Raw genomic sequence first — 15,815 nt, 5'->3', positions numbered from 1 at the left:
GAGAGATCCTCAAAGCCATGGGGATCTGCAACGCAAACACAAATTTTCTCTGATAATGTATAAGTGGGTGATGTGATGCAGTAAATGTTATATCCAACCACGTTAACTCCCAGTTTCAACAGGCAGCTATACATTTACAGCCTGGTCAGTTACATGTCATTGTCAAGATGAGTGAAGAGCAAGGCTTGAGTTCACGCTTCATGGTCCACAAGATGCCATATACACTTATACTTCACTAGAGTACTTAAGGCAGAATTCAAATGTGTACCTCTAACCTATTATGAAACAATTTAATGATTTAGCCAGTCTAACTGGTGTCCATTTTAACCCTACAGAACTTTTGCTATTGATTAACATCTTATTACAGCTACAGACAATATTCAGACACTTCATAATAAGACTTGAACTACTGAAAGTCATGAGTTTAACTTATTTATACAGTAAAGCAGATTTAAACTGACTCATGCACTTCCAAACAAAAACACCACAGTGGAAGACAACCGAATGATTACACATTGAATATTTTTACAATACTTTACAACACACTCATTGTATCTGAAATGTGGTATTATTTTTCTAACCGGCTTTGGTTATGATTTTAAACAGGATTAGATATATTTAAAGTAGAATTGTAAAATAGTCATGGTGTATTGAATTCTGTTCCTTTACTGCAGATCTGATTTCACTGGAGCAAAGCTGGTACAAATAAGAGATATTCAAAGACCACAAACTGTTATCAGCAGTTCTAATAGACTAAGTGTGTGCAGGATGATCAAGTTTGATAGACTATGTAAGCTCATATATTTATATCAGCAACACATGACCCAAGTTTAGTAGAGGCAGAATTTTTACCCAAGGTTGTCTTTCTTAACTTCTCGTGCCAAAGTGACAACTGGGTTTTACCACTCTGAACGTATGTCTACTTTGTATATTCTTTGTGTTGTACAGAGGTAGCTGAGGCAGCATGAACATGAAGTGTCCTAAGTTGTAGAAATAATCGAACTAGGGCGCCACAAAGCATGCAGGCATGCAGCCTTTCGAGGTTAAATAATATTGCACATAAACAAGCTCTCCTAACCAAGTTAGCTCAGTTAAATCTAGCTCTGGTTTCTCTACACTGCAATACATGCTAGAGACACCTCAGAAAGGAAAAAAAAACCACAAATCACAACTCATGATCATGATTTCCCCGAGAAGTTGTTTGGTTTCTTTAACTGTGACTCTATTGATAGAGGAAAATTTATCCTCACTGAAGATGATGTAGAATTAAAGTATAACCTGCCCAGGAACATAGTGAGCAAGAATGTAAATTCCTGTTGAACTGAATTTTCTAATTTTTCCAACAAGGTGCAAGCTGGTTTGGTGGCTTTGTTATTTTTTCCTTCTTTCTTACTTAGGCATACCCAATTACATTAAAACCATTTAGCTAAATAAAAGTTCTTCTTCCCAAAACAAATTTCTCTATGTGTATTCTGATAAAATTTCAAGTATAGACAGTCTAATGCAAAGCAGCTTAGAGAACCGATAATCAGAAAGATATAGGTAAAACGACAGATTACTATGAACATCCAGGATGGCACACTTTTAACTGCTGTTGTCCAAGACCCTCTTGAGATGATTTGAGACATGACCATATACCCCACCAGTGCTTCCACATATTTTTCATACCAGGTATACTAAATAAACTTTTCTGTTAAAAAAAAACTCATTCAATGTCTTCATAAACCTGTGTTTGAAGGAATATAGACTAACACACTTATAATAAATAGGGCAGAAGACAGCCCATCAGCCTAGAGTTCAGGATAGAAACAGACAGAAAAAAGGAATAAACAAGCCACTCTGTGCCACTGTCAGTAGTCTCTGCTGGATGAAACATGAACTTGGCCCAGTAGAAGCGCTAAACTGTACTTCTGTTCAAATAGAACAATACACAAACTAAGTAAAATGAGGAATGAAACCCTTAAACCTTCAGCTGCTCTCTCAACAGTCTCTATAATAACTCTTAAAAAGCACAGCAACCAGTGTTATTATGTTAAGCAATACCTCTTCATATAGCAGCATATAGTGCTTCCCTCCACAAGTTCATGGTCCTATAAACACTTGAAAAACCTAAACATTCTTGTTTTAAGACACCTACAAATACATTAAAGTGTTCTTGTCTATAAATGCTTGCAGCACTGAAGCCATTTCTAAGCAAGGGTGTCTAAAAAATTTATCATGCAACTATTGTTTGTCAAAAAATTGTTGGCTATTTTCACTTCAAAGGTACAAGTACATTCAAGACAGAGATGGGAGGGAAATGCATCAGTAAAACAGATTGTCTCATTTTCTCTCTATGCACAGATTGTATATTTAGTGCTAATCGGTTTACTAATTACTCCAAAGCTAAAATGAAACCTGTATTTATACAGGTAGGTAGACATATATATATATACTCCTTCCTCTCAGGGTTCTAACACAAAGTAGAGTAAATGGGGGAGCAGTGGAAGGCAGAAGAAAGCGTCAAAAATGGTTTGGTTCCAAATACTCTAATTCCCATCAGAAGCATACAACTACTTTATCTTTCTTCTTTTGCCATTAATTACAAATAAATTCCTCTTTTTCTTATGAAGCCTGAAGTTTGTTGTTGTTGTTAGATGAGTTGCATTCAAACTCCAACAAAAAAGATGAAGCCAACATTGAAATTCATCTCACAGTCCAGAATTTACTTAACGGCCAGCCTGTGCGCTGTGATAAACGGAATGATGATCCGGCAACATGTCTTTATCCATGGTTTGCTTTAATTAACGCCGGCTTGTTTGTTGAAAAGATGATTAATATGCCAATGAAAATTGCATAATTGAATACCACAACACTGGCACAATCAGAAAGACACATGCAGTTTTTTGATTAACATTTATTATTATTATTATTATTGTGTGTTTTAATGTACTCTTCTCACTATGAAATGATGCAGTTTTTGACCGAGAGGTGAGAAAAAAACAGGTTAAGTGCAGGATGTTCCGTGGGCAAGAAAAAAAGATACGATACATTTAATCATGCAGAAATAGTTCCTTGGTCAAGCAGCCATTTCTACAAACTCAAAATAGAAGAAAAAACACTTCAGAAAATGAAAATATAGGAGAAAAAACAGCTACAATAAAAAGCATAAACAAAAAATATAAATGGCAATGACCATACGATGAAAAAAAAAAGAGGTATGAAAATTCCAAACAATATATCAGAGGAAACAATTTTTAAGCAATAGAAATCAGAAGGAACTTTTACTCTAGAAGCACTGATGTATTACACTTACAAAGGACTAAACCCAGGAAAACTAAAGTACTAAAATCCTTTTCCAGAACTTGACCTGAACAACTGTCCTAAAGGCAATTTGTTAACGTACTCACCTGGTTAAATCCATGTTATGACTTGGCACAAAAGTGCCAATTAAGGTATGGACCAGGTTTTATTTTATCTATACCATTTATTTGGTTGATTTTCCTCTATTTACTGATCCTTACTGTCCAATTTAAGGCAAACGTTAATGTTAATTAACACCAATTCTCAGGTAAAGACTAACTTTTGAGGGGCAGGATGCCCCTTTTTCTTTTCTTTACAAAGCTGAATTCTGACTTGCATACCAATTCAGTGAGATGTACGATAGTTCTGTAAATACCTTGGCTATTTTGGAAATAAGCTAATAGTAAAACTGACAATTTTTGAGCTTAAGGCTAAGAACTCTTTCCAGAGTTCTCCCCCAAAATTAGCATCGACATACTGACTTCATACTTTCTTCAGCACTTTAAGCAGGCACAAGAATTTTCTGATAACTGAAGTTCCATTATTTAGATTAATAAACACTTGCACTGGATAACACAAAGCAAATACTGCTGCACCTTTACTATAATCAAATAAAACAGCAAGGAAAGATTCCCACTTACTTCTTTCTACAAAAAGCAGCACATGAAGTAAGATTTCTGCAAGAATTGCTTTTCAAGGATCCTCTCCCATTGTCCTTAGATGGATGAGAGGGAAAAAGGAAGGAGGAAAAACTCCCACAGGAAAGGACTGTGTGCTCCAGCTGCAGCCTTTAATGACTTCTGTGGGTCTGAAATGACCATTGGAGGAACCAAGTGCCTCTCAACAATCCCCAGGTCACACCTGATCCTGAGCACAAGTAACAAGAGCTCAGCTGAGCAGCCTGAGTTTCAGCCTGGAAAAGCAGTGCTGTGTGGTGAGTGAAGGACATCCATCCTCCTGCTTCGTCCTCCAAGGCCATTCATTCTCCTCTAGGCCCCAAGCACAGATGCCTCAGTGCTTTCCTTTGAAATGAATATATATTTTTTAAGAAAGACTCTTTGTAAGCACATTGGAGGCACACGAAACTCACAGGATTTCTAAGCAAGAGGCTCAGCAAGGCCTTTTCCCAGGTTACCAGTGCCTTTGGGAGACACTGATTTTCCAGTCTGCAGTTTAGCTTGGAATTGATTTAAGCACCTGAAGGCCCACATTTGCAACTCAGTATTCAGAAAATACTAGCAAGGAATACAAGATGAAGTTCTTATTTTTGAAGAGCCACAAAGGAGCCACAGGAGCCACTCCTGTATTTTCTCACCCTGCCCTTCTTAGTGTAACTAAAAAAGGCCTTTTGCCATATAGGGGGACATCAGAACTAAAAAAAAAATTAGGGGCAGGCAATTATAGCTACTGAAAGCGTTTCCAAATAAAAAAAAAAAAATTCACCTGGGAAGTATTTGATTGCTGAAAAGGTAAAAACATTGTAAATAAAGTTATGTAAAAAAAATTATTTGATCAAGATTCAAACAAGTTAGAAAACAGAAGATCTGAACTGAAGAAAGGTTAGTTTTTAAGCATGAGTCCCTGATAATAGTAATCATTGAGGAAATCCTCCAGCTTTCAAGGAAAGTAACATTTGCTTAACTGCTGACCATGTCTGCTGTCCTGGACCTTTGTAGGCATAAATTTAACAGCTTCCTTTCCTAAAATTCTGTATTAAAAACACATATCGAAAACCTTAGCAATGATCAGCTCTGCAGCTATGAAGTTTAAGTTTTATTTTGTTGACTTTTAATTTACCTTACTTTTGAAGTAAATAATTTTTTTTTATCTTTTTAATTTTCAGAGTTCTTTCTAAGTGCTGTAAGCCTTCTGTAGGGTTGCAAAAGTAGTAAGTAGAGGTGATAAGACAGAGGTATGTAAAAGTATGAGCAGAAAGTGTAGCAATAAACGTTCCTTTCTCACACTTAAGGAACCAGAGATCATCAAATGAAACAATCAAACAGAAGATTTAAAACCAAAAGAAGGTTATTTTTCTACCCAGCAGCAAGGCAAGAGTGTGAAGGCCTAAGTGATTGCTATAACAGAAATTCATACATTCTTGATAAACTTTTCTTGTAAATGTAAAGATGTGAGTTATGATCAAGGAAGCTGCAGAGTGCAGAATACCAGAAGATGGCTAGGTGTAATAGGGGAAATATCACTGACAGCCATGTGCTTATCATTCCCAGTTTATCCATTACTGGCCAAGGCCAAAGAGAGATGCAGTTCTAAATAGTTCATGACTGCCCAGTAGAGCCTTAAGACATTTCTTATGCAAATTCAATGTACTAGACCTTTTAGCGTTTTCCACAAATTTATCTCCTAAAGCACCAAAACACTATTATTATTTTTCCCTGATATTTGTAAAATTCCTCACTATTTTTCTGTTATTGAGACACATGAAACCTAGAATGCAACAGGTTTGGTCTCATTCCAATGTCAGATTTTAAATTGTGAGCAGGTTTTGGACAATCAAAAGAAATACAGATTTTTTTTTCCCCCAGAAGTTTCTAAAACTTTCTCAACTTATTATTATTTTAATAACTTTATTCAAATCATTAATGAAGTTATTAAGTAAAGTCAAAGAAAAAAATCCTTAACAAGAACAGATCTCTTTATATCACTGCCAGATGGTGCCCTAAAAATTCAATACTCTATTATTTTAGAAAACCTTTTGTTTATGATTCTCGAGCCAGGTTCACTCCATGTGATTGCGTTCACATATACACCAGTTTGAATTAATCAGTTTGGGAGTATAATTTCATGAGGATCAGATGTTTTATTAAAATGCACATATCTGATTTCTTCTTTACTAATATGTAATTCAGTCTTTAAATATCCAATATAACACATAAGATCTCCTTATTAGAGATGTGTATTTATCATTCATGATACTACCTTCATCTAGAGAACAGACCATGGGGTCACGCGGCCATGGGGGTTTCACTGACTTAAAATGGTCTGTTTTCTGAGTAACCGCTCACCAAATCAGTGAGAGACTTACTATGTAGCCTTACTGGCTTCTGGAATTTTCTTTCCAAATGTTTTGTTTGCCAACTTTCCTGGCAATAGAAGCTGAGTTGTAGGTCAGGTTAATAAAATTAATTACTTTATTCATCTGTTCAATTATTTTCTAGACAATTAGGATGCATATTACCATGCTACCAATTTCTATTATTTTCGTGCATGTTCTTCTTTATTCTATAATGTTTTCTTCTGTTAATTCCATATGCTGCTTTTAAAGATTTACATTAAAAAGAAGTTCATTCCTTGCCACTATAGGACTCATTCTGACAACTGTTCTAAAGAAGGCTAATTTTAAAGAAGGAAATATTTTAAAAACAGAAAGGGAATGACCTGGATAATATGCCTGTCATTCTGATATCGATACATGACAAAGCGATTTCAACAGATAACATAGACCCTATTCAATAAAGAATTAAATAAAAGTAATAAAATTAGTTCCACTCAACACGTGTTTAGGGAAAATATCTTAAAATACTAATTTTGAATTTTCTATGAACAAGATCATGCTTAGCTGATAAAAATCAAACATTACCACTATTATATTTAAACTTCTCCAAGGTATGTGACTTAATACAGTATTTCATTTCTATTAAGGGTATGATATCAATAGTCAAAAAATAAAGCTTAGTATAAAAATCGACAAATGACAAATATGAACATTGTTAGTCACTGATTGGATATATTTCTAGTGAAGCCTGGAAAGCACTGGTTCTTGACCCTTTGGTAATTGGCATCTTTATGAATGACCAAGAAAAAGAACTGAATCATTTAAGAATAAAGTCTGAGGAAAATAAAACAACTGGAGAGGACTAAATAATGAAGGCAGCTGGTGCAGGACAGCATAATGAGCTGGCAAATCTGGGCTCAGTGAATGTGTGTGGTATTATGGAAAAACAAAGTACCCACAGGACCAAACAATGCAGGACATACCCACAGGGCAGGGGACTCTCCTCTGGGAAGCACTGTCTATGAAAAAATGTTTGGAGATTCAGGCCTGTTATCAGCTGAACGGGATTTCCCAGTTGAACGTCACCAAAAGTGGAAATGCACAGCAGCAACTGCTACTGAGCAGGAGCAATGGAAAGATATATTGTGCAGCAGTAGAAAGGTTATATTAACTGGGTAAGATGGCACTATCATGGGTCTACCATAATTCTGTGCCCAGTTCTCTTGCCTCAGTTCCTGGAGGAAAGCTGAAAACTTTGAGGAGGTTTAGTGGAAATATATTAAAATAATTAAAAGGCCAGAAAAGATGTGTTATGGTAAAAGAGTCAAGCAATTAAGTCTCCTGAGCTTATAAAAAGCAATGTTATGGTTCGACTTGGATGGGCAGGTGCCTAAAAGGTGAAAAGAAATATGATGGTCGTATTGGGTCATACTGAACCTGGAGTCTGATAAGAAGGATACTGCAGGATCTATGCTAGGAACTGTGTTATTTCATATCTTTACCAATGACCTGGAGGAGAGGTTGGGATACATTTGTCATCAAATTTCAAATGATGCCAAACTGTGAGGGAACCCACTCAAAAGCAGCACTGTCATTCAGAGTGACCAAGACAGTCTGGAGAAATAGGCTACGGGAACCTCATGAAACTCAACAAGAACAAACGCAATGTCCCAGGTTTGCAAATGGTACAGGCACTGCCTGCTTGGAGAACAGCTCTGCTGCTAACAACCTAGGGGTGTCTACTGACGAACATGAGCCAACATGTAAAGCAAACAGAAACGGTCAAGACCGTCCTGGGCTGCATCACCAGGAGCACAGCCAGTAGACCGAGGGAAGTGATTATTCCCGTCTACTTGTTAGACCGCATCTGGAATACTAAACCCAGTCTTGGGCATTCTGTTATAAAATACTGACAACCTGAAGCAAGTTCAGCAGAGAAGATGGACAGGTTTCTGGAGCACTCAGGGTGCTAAGGAAGATGGAGAAGTACCTGGGCTTGTTCATCATGGAGAAGACTTCAAGGGGGTATTAACAGCAGCCTTGTAATATCAAGAGGTCATCAAGAAGGTGGAGTCAGAATCTTCACAGTGATGCATGCCAGGAGGACAAGAAAAAATGGACATGAATTGAAACAAAAAAGGTTCACACTGGATATGAGGAGAAAATTTTTAACTATTTTTAAGTCCCTGAAGTTTTTAAAGATCCAATCCACCTGGTCTGATTTCAGAGCCAACCATGCTTTGAGAAGATGACTAGACCAGAGACCTCCTGAGGTCCCTTCCAACATGAATTATTCTACGACAGGATATTGGTTTCAGGCTGTTGCTGTGCTTCAAACCATAACTAAATTCTGCCTAAAGTGTACTTTTGCTTTACACCTAGTCAAATTGGATGTTTTTTCCTAGCCTTTTAATTTATACATTTTATGAATCTATCATTTCCCTACATATTTTATGTAGGGGACTTAATTTTAAATAGTCTCGGAACTTAAGTTAACTTTCAGTAAAAAAGACAAGTTAGATTTTTCAGTAACATCATTGTATGAAGCAACCTTATTACGAAACTCGTTGCTGTATTAAAGATACTGATTTGAAACTTCACATAAAAGATAAACTAAATAGGACACTATACACCATATTTTGTCATCCTGATGCACAAGCAGTTGCACATACAACTGTTATTAAAGCAGAATTTACATTTATCAATGCACAGATGTCAAGTTGAAACAACACCCCTAAGAGAAGGGAGATGATGGGAAAGATATCGAACACTAACACAACATTTTCAAGTGTTCCTTCTTTTTCTCTGCAAAAAGCATGAGAGAATTTGAAGAATAAAGTAACTTCATTTAAGACACCCTCAAGTGTGAGTTTTTAACAGAGCACGAAGCATCAGCTTGCTCTTCACATCAGCCTAATGAAGTTAGTGTCTTTACATTTAAGGTAAACTACAGACAACAACAAAAAATCCTCTACTACATCTTTCAAGGATAACCCCTCTAGTAAATGGTCATATAGATTGTGGTTACTTACAATGCTGTTTGTTCACCAAATTCATTGCAAGTGACTCATGGCTACTGTGCTTTCATGATTTATGCAACTTAATAAAAGAAGCTCCAGAAGAAAATGAGGCTAACATAATCACATAGCATCCAATATATAGAAAAATGGACTGCATTGTACAGTATATTAATGTCATAATGGAAACAACTCACTGAATGCCATTCCCTGGAGTCTCTGACTCAGGCACTTGTGGTGGCTTTTGAAAACATGTTCCACTCTACATATTTAAGCCCCATAGAGACAATATCATCAAAGATTCAGCATCAAACCACTTCACTGTTTTCATCTCAAGATCCATTCTCTGGTTGTTTTAACTGAATAGGGCTCCAACACAATATAAAAGCTGTAGAAAAACTATTTCCTATATCTCTGATGACTTTGTACCTCTAGTGAGGTACAGGATGCATGATTATTTTTGTAATAGGCAACGATCATGTTACAAGCATTGATTACATTACCTCAAAAGCCCCAGGGAGTGATGAATCCCCCACATAGAGTGGGATGTAAATCTGCAAAAAAATATGAAAAAATATATCTACTGTTTTATCTTTATTTTGATATCCTATGGATACGACCATGATTTCCAGAGTTTTGATAACCTACCATCCTCAAAGACTATAACTGCAATTGCAGTTGCTCAGTGTGTGCTGTAGACATTTCAAGAGAGGTAGAAAGAACTTCTGTATTCAAATTTAGAGACAACTTTCTGTGTGAAAGAGGAAAATAAGAGTTAAGATAGCTTATCCCTACACATATTCATAAGGGGTTTCTTTGTCATATTGAAACAAATCATAGGACATTTTGTTTTCTTTCTTCTTTGTAAATTGACTACAAATAACCTCACTATAAACCATTCAAAAACATTTTGGTAGTGTTTCTCTATAGTCTCAGGACAAGGATGACTTTGTTGAAAGTGTTTCCTGATATTATTAGAGTTGGCCATTCAGTGTGCATTCAAACACGTTTCATATGAAATGAAAATACTAAACATACATTTAAATAAATTAGTCAGTTTTGAAGTTTGAGGACCAGAATTTGTCCCCAGTTACCTTTTTATATATTTAACTAGTCTTATTTCATGATGTTGCAAATTAAGCAGAAATAACAGAAATAACTTAGTGGCCTTCTACAATGGAGTGACTACATCAGTGGACAAGAAAAGAGCTATGGATGTCATCTAATGAGGAATCTATAAGAAGCCTTTGACACAGCCGCTCACAGCATCCTTCTCTCCAAATTGGAGACACGCAGATTTGGTGGGTGGACCATGTGGATAAGGAATTGGTTGGATGGTAACATGCAGATAAACGGATCAGTATTCAGATGGAAATCAGTGACAAATGTGTCCCTCAGGGGTCCATTTTGGGACCAGGACTGTTCAATATCTTCATCAATGACATAGACAGTGGGATTGAATGCACCCTCAAAAAGTTTTCAGACGACACCAAGCGGAGTGGCATGGTTGACATCCACAGGAACCTGGACAGGCTTAAGAAGTGGGCCCATGTGAACCTCATGAGGTTCAACAAAACTAAGTGCAGGGTCCTGCACCTTGGTGGGGACAACTCCTGGTATCAGTACAGGCTGGGAGATGAAGGGATTAAGATCAGTGCTGCTGTGAAGGATTTGGGGGTATTGGTGGATGAAAACCTGGACATGACACGGCAATGTGCATTCACAACCCAGAAAGTCAAAGGTATTCTGGGCTGCATCAAAAGAAGCATGGTCAGCAAGTTGAAGGAGGTGATTCTGCTCCTCAACTCTGCTCTGGTGAGATCCCATCTGGAGTATTGCGTCCACTTCTGGAGCGGTCAGCACAGGAAAGATGTGAACCTGCTGGGGCGGGTCCAGAGGAGGGCCACAAAAATGACCAGAGGGCTGAAGGACCTCTCCTGTGAGGACAGGCTGAGAGTTGGGGTTGTTCAGCCTGGAGAAGAGAAGGCTCCAGGGAGACCTTATTGGGGTCTTTCAGTACTTAAAGGGAGACTACAGAAAAGATGGTGATGAACTTTTCAGCAGAGCCTCTTGATATAGGACAAGGGGCAAGGGTTTTAAACTAAAAGGAGGTATATTTAGACTAGATACAAGGAAGAAATTTTTTATTCTGGTGGTGGTGAAGCACTGGAACAGGTTGCTGAGAGTGGTGGCAAATGCCTTATCCCTGGAAACATTGAAGGTCAGGTTGGACAGGGCTCTGAACAACCCGACCTAGTTGAAGATGTCCCTGCTCATTGCTGGGGAGATTGGACTATATGACCAACCCAAACTATTCTATGATTTCGTGATAACTACTACCATGAGAACCAAATGGGAAAACCTGTAATTGTTACTCCATTATTGTGGAACCTCTCAATTCAGCAGGAAACTTAAGCACATATTTTATTTTAAGTGTAAATAGAATTCAAACGTTAAACTGCTAACCACAGTTTAAATGGCTAAGACTAACTTCTACTATGTAAAAACTTGATGTCAAGTATAAGCCTACACATCCAGGTTCTCTCTGTAGTAAACTGAGACATGTTCCAAGATACAAAATTATCCCCTTTCTTGTAGATAACTATCTTAAAATGGAATGAGTAAAGGTGCTTATCTCATTCCATTGACTAAAGACTAGCTTAAACTCACTTACAGATGACTACATTTAGATAAGACAAAATTAAAAAGACCATCTAAGTATTTCTTAAAATGCTGTTCTAACCTGGAGTTGAAAATAGGGAGAGATTTGAAGGGCAGCAAGATATACTTCTGCAGAAACACAGGCAAAAAAATTAAAATTAAGAAAAATACTGGCTTGGTACTCAGTGGGACAGAGATCACAGTGACAGTGGGCATGAAAAAGACTGAGACACTAAATGCCTTCTTCAGTTCAGTTTTTACCTCTAAGACGTGCCATTGGGCTTCCAAGGTTCCTGATCTACAGGACTGGAAGATTAACTAAAGGAGTATTTAAGAAAATTGGACATACACAAGTCCATGGGACTAGGGGAACTGCATCCAAGCACGATGAAGGAGCTGGCCAATGTCACTGTGAATCCCTTCTCTATCACCTCTGAAATGCTGTAGAGACTGTGGGGAGGGAAACTCACCTGTGAATAGAAACAGGCAAACGTTACACCAAACATCTAGAAAGGTAAGAAGGTTGTTCCAGGGAACTACAGGTTTTTCAACTCGAACTATATTCCTGGGAATAGTATGAAGCAAATCCTCCTCCATGTCATGACTAGGCACACATGGGACAAGAAAGTGGCTGGGAACATCCAGCATGGGTTTGCTAAAGGCAAATAATTCCTGACTAACCTCACTGCTTCCTATAATGAGATGACTCTCAGCAGGTGAGGAGTCAGCAGTGGATATTGTTGAACTTCAGAAAAGCTTTCCACAGAGTATTCTCATAAACATATTGGTAAAATATGGATTGCGTGGATAGATTACAAAGTGGGTAAAAAAAATTGCTGAAACCACTGAATCTAAGGACAGTGAACAGCAGTACAAAGTCCAGCTGGAGGCCAGTTGCTAGTGGCATCTCCCAAAGGTCAATTCTGAGGCCAGTGCTTCTTAACATCATTATTAATGGTCTTGACTACAGGAAAGAATATCCTTCAGGTTTGCAAATGATATCAGATTGGTGGGAGCACCTGAGAAACACTGGACGGCAAGGCTCCTACTCAGAGGGACCACAGCAACCTGGAGAAATGGGCTGACAGAAACTGCATGAATTTCAACCAAGGCAAATGCCGAGTCCTGTACCAGGGACAAGTTAGCTCCATGGAACAGTACAGATTGGGTGCTGCCCAAATGGAAAGTAGCAATGCTAAAAAGAACCTGTGAGTAGACAATTTGGAGATGTATCCTCAGTGTGGTCTTGCAGTAATGAAGGCCAGTTACATCCTGGGCTCTGCAGGGGTCTAGTAAGCGAGACATACACATGTGTACTGGTGAGAGTCTGGTGGAGGACCACAGGACTGCCAGGGGACTGCAGCAAGGGGTGGCTGAGAGAACTGGGAAGACAGGAAGACTCAGAGGTTTTAACTGCTGTATTCAAACATATAATGGGAGGGAAAAGTCAGCACAAAGCCACTCTCCTATTGGAGGTGTTCAGGGAAAAGACAAGAAGGAACAGACACACGTTGCAACAAGGGAAAATTTTAAAAGCTTCCACAGCAAAAGGTAAGCCAACATGGGAACAACTAAGCAAGCAAATCAAACATTAAGCACTGCGAGAAAGTCTGTAGAAACTCCATCCTTGGTGATCTTCAAACCTTGACTGGGCAAGGTCCCGAGCAACCTGATTTAAGTTAGCCCAGCTTTAAGCTGGGTTTAGACTAGAAGACCTCTGGAGGTGCCTTCCAATCTAAATTATTCTATTATTCTAAACAGTGGTATTATTCATAGTTATTAATTAATAAATATTAATTAATAATTGATACATTAATACTTAATGTCTCCCTGAATCAAGGCTCTCCTGGATGAAAAAGTCTGATTACATTTAAAAAACATTATCAGTGAAAGGAAAATGTCTTGCATAGTAATCTAAATAAGAAAGCACCGCTTTCCTCTTATTCATAAGTCATGTCAGTTATTCATGCTTTCTCTTTCCAATATGTAAAACACATTTTCAATACAAATCAGAACTAAAGACAGGGTCAAGACTTAATAATTTAGTTCTTAATTGAAGTTCAGTGGAATATAGGTAACAACACAGAAGAAAAGGATGTAGAAAATCTTACTTCAGCAGCTGCTTATCATGACATACATCTAGCACTCTCTTTACTCTGATTCCATAGGTGTGTAAACTCAAACACAGTTGCATTCTGGGGTGGTGGGTTAATATCCCTCTAAATCTATCAAAATTCAAAGAGACAAAGCAAAGAGGTTCTCTACCCTCAGGGAAAACCAAACACTGCAGAGTATAACACAGAGCACAGCTGACACATTTACTTTCAGGATGGAACTTGAGATGGTGACCATATTTTCATAAAAATTCTGATCTAGGAATCAGGACACTTGGCTCCCATTTTAGTTCACTCTCAGGAGGCTCCACATCTCTTGCTTCCAAAAATACTTAAAAGGGAACATACCTGAAAAAGGAGGGGGAAATTCTCTAGCCACTTTTTGTGTGGATACCGATTAATTTTTAGCTAAGAATGCATGATACACAAGGCACCTTTGCTATGGTTCATCTAAGGACAGAGAGTTGTGGACTCCTGTGTCTTCCCCCAGAATTCTGTGTATCTTTTTAGCAGACAATCAGTCAGTTTGAAGTAGAATCAATTCTGGAAGTACAGACATGAACTCAACTCTCTGCCTTTCTAACTGGATGCCCGAATCTCGGAACTACAAAATCCAAGAGCAATATAATCACAGAATCTTCATGGTTGGAAGGGACCTCTGATATCGAGTCCAACCACAAAAAACAAACAAACACCACACACACAACACCCCACCACACTCACCCACAAACCAATAATTTCAGGCACTAGAGCATGCCCTACACATTTCTTAAATACTTTCAGGGATGGTGACTCCACCACCTCCCTGGGCAGGCTGTTCCAGTGCCTGACCTCTCTCTCAGTAAAGTAATTCTTCCCAATATCTAATCTAAACCTCCCCTGCTGCAACTTCAGACCATTTCTTCTGGTCCTGTCATTATTCACTTGGGAAAAGAGGCCAACACCCACCTCTCTGCAACCTCCTTTCAGGTAGTTGTAGAGGGCAGAGAGATCCCCCCTCAGCCTCCTCTTCTCCAAACTAAACATGCCCAGTTCTCTCAGCCTCTCCTTGTACGACTTGTTCTCTAGACCCCTCACCAGCTTGGTGGTTCTCCTCTGGACACGCTCCAGCAGCTCAATGTCCTTCCTGTAGTGAGAGGCCCAGAACTGAAGACACCTCTTCCTACCCTCAAGCAGATCAACACTCACACTTAGTTTGGTGTCATCTGCAAACTTACTGAGGGTGCACTCAATCCCCTTATCTAGATCATCAATAAAGATATTAAACAAGAATGGAAGGAGAGCATGGAAGGAGAGCATGGAAGGAGAGCATGGAAGGAGAGCATGGAAGGAGAGCATGGAAGGAGAGCATGGAAGGAGAGCATGGAAGGAGAGCAGAGTGTTTAAAAGCTAGAAAAATTCACATCCTTGAAACATGAGTTTAAAGTAAAAGAGAAGTTCTTGTATTTTCTAATAGAGATCCTACCATAAAATTATGTAGAATAAAAAGGTTCCTAGATATATTTCCCAGCACAGGCTGAGTTTTCTGATGGAGTTTCCAACAAAGCCCCAAAAATGTATGAAACTCCAATAAACATATGAACGGTAAAAGCTTCTCATTTTTGGTTGCTTCTCGAGGCATGAAAATCATGGGGGGAAGCAAAGAGGAGCAGGACACGTTGCTTCTAGACTCCAGTGATGCTGGATTAGACTGCAACTGAGATTTTGTACTCTCCTCCTCACATGCCA

General features: G+C 38.4%; 1 protein-coding gene across 1 annotated transcript in view; it reads right to left on the bottom strand.

Moving 5' to 3' along the window:
* LOC106902044 (zinc finger protein ZFPM2-like) overlaps positions 1-15,815 on the bottom strand; it is a 202,271-nt gene that overhangs the window by 86,522 nt on the left and 99,934 nt on the right. The window lies entirely within an intron of this gene.

The sequence above is a fragment of the Calidris pugnax genome, unplaced genomic scaffold, assembly GCF_001431845.1.
Source record: "Calidris pugnax isolate Ruff unplaced genomic scaffold, ASM143184v1 scaffold41, whole genome shotgun sequence".
Classification (NCBI taxonomy): Eukaryota; Metazoa; Chordata; class Aves; order Charadriiformes; family Scolopacidae; genus Calidris; species Calidris pugnax.
The sequence above is the reverse complement of the archived record's forward strand: the minus strand, read 5'-3'. Positions and strand labels throughout refer to the sequence as shown.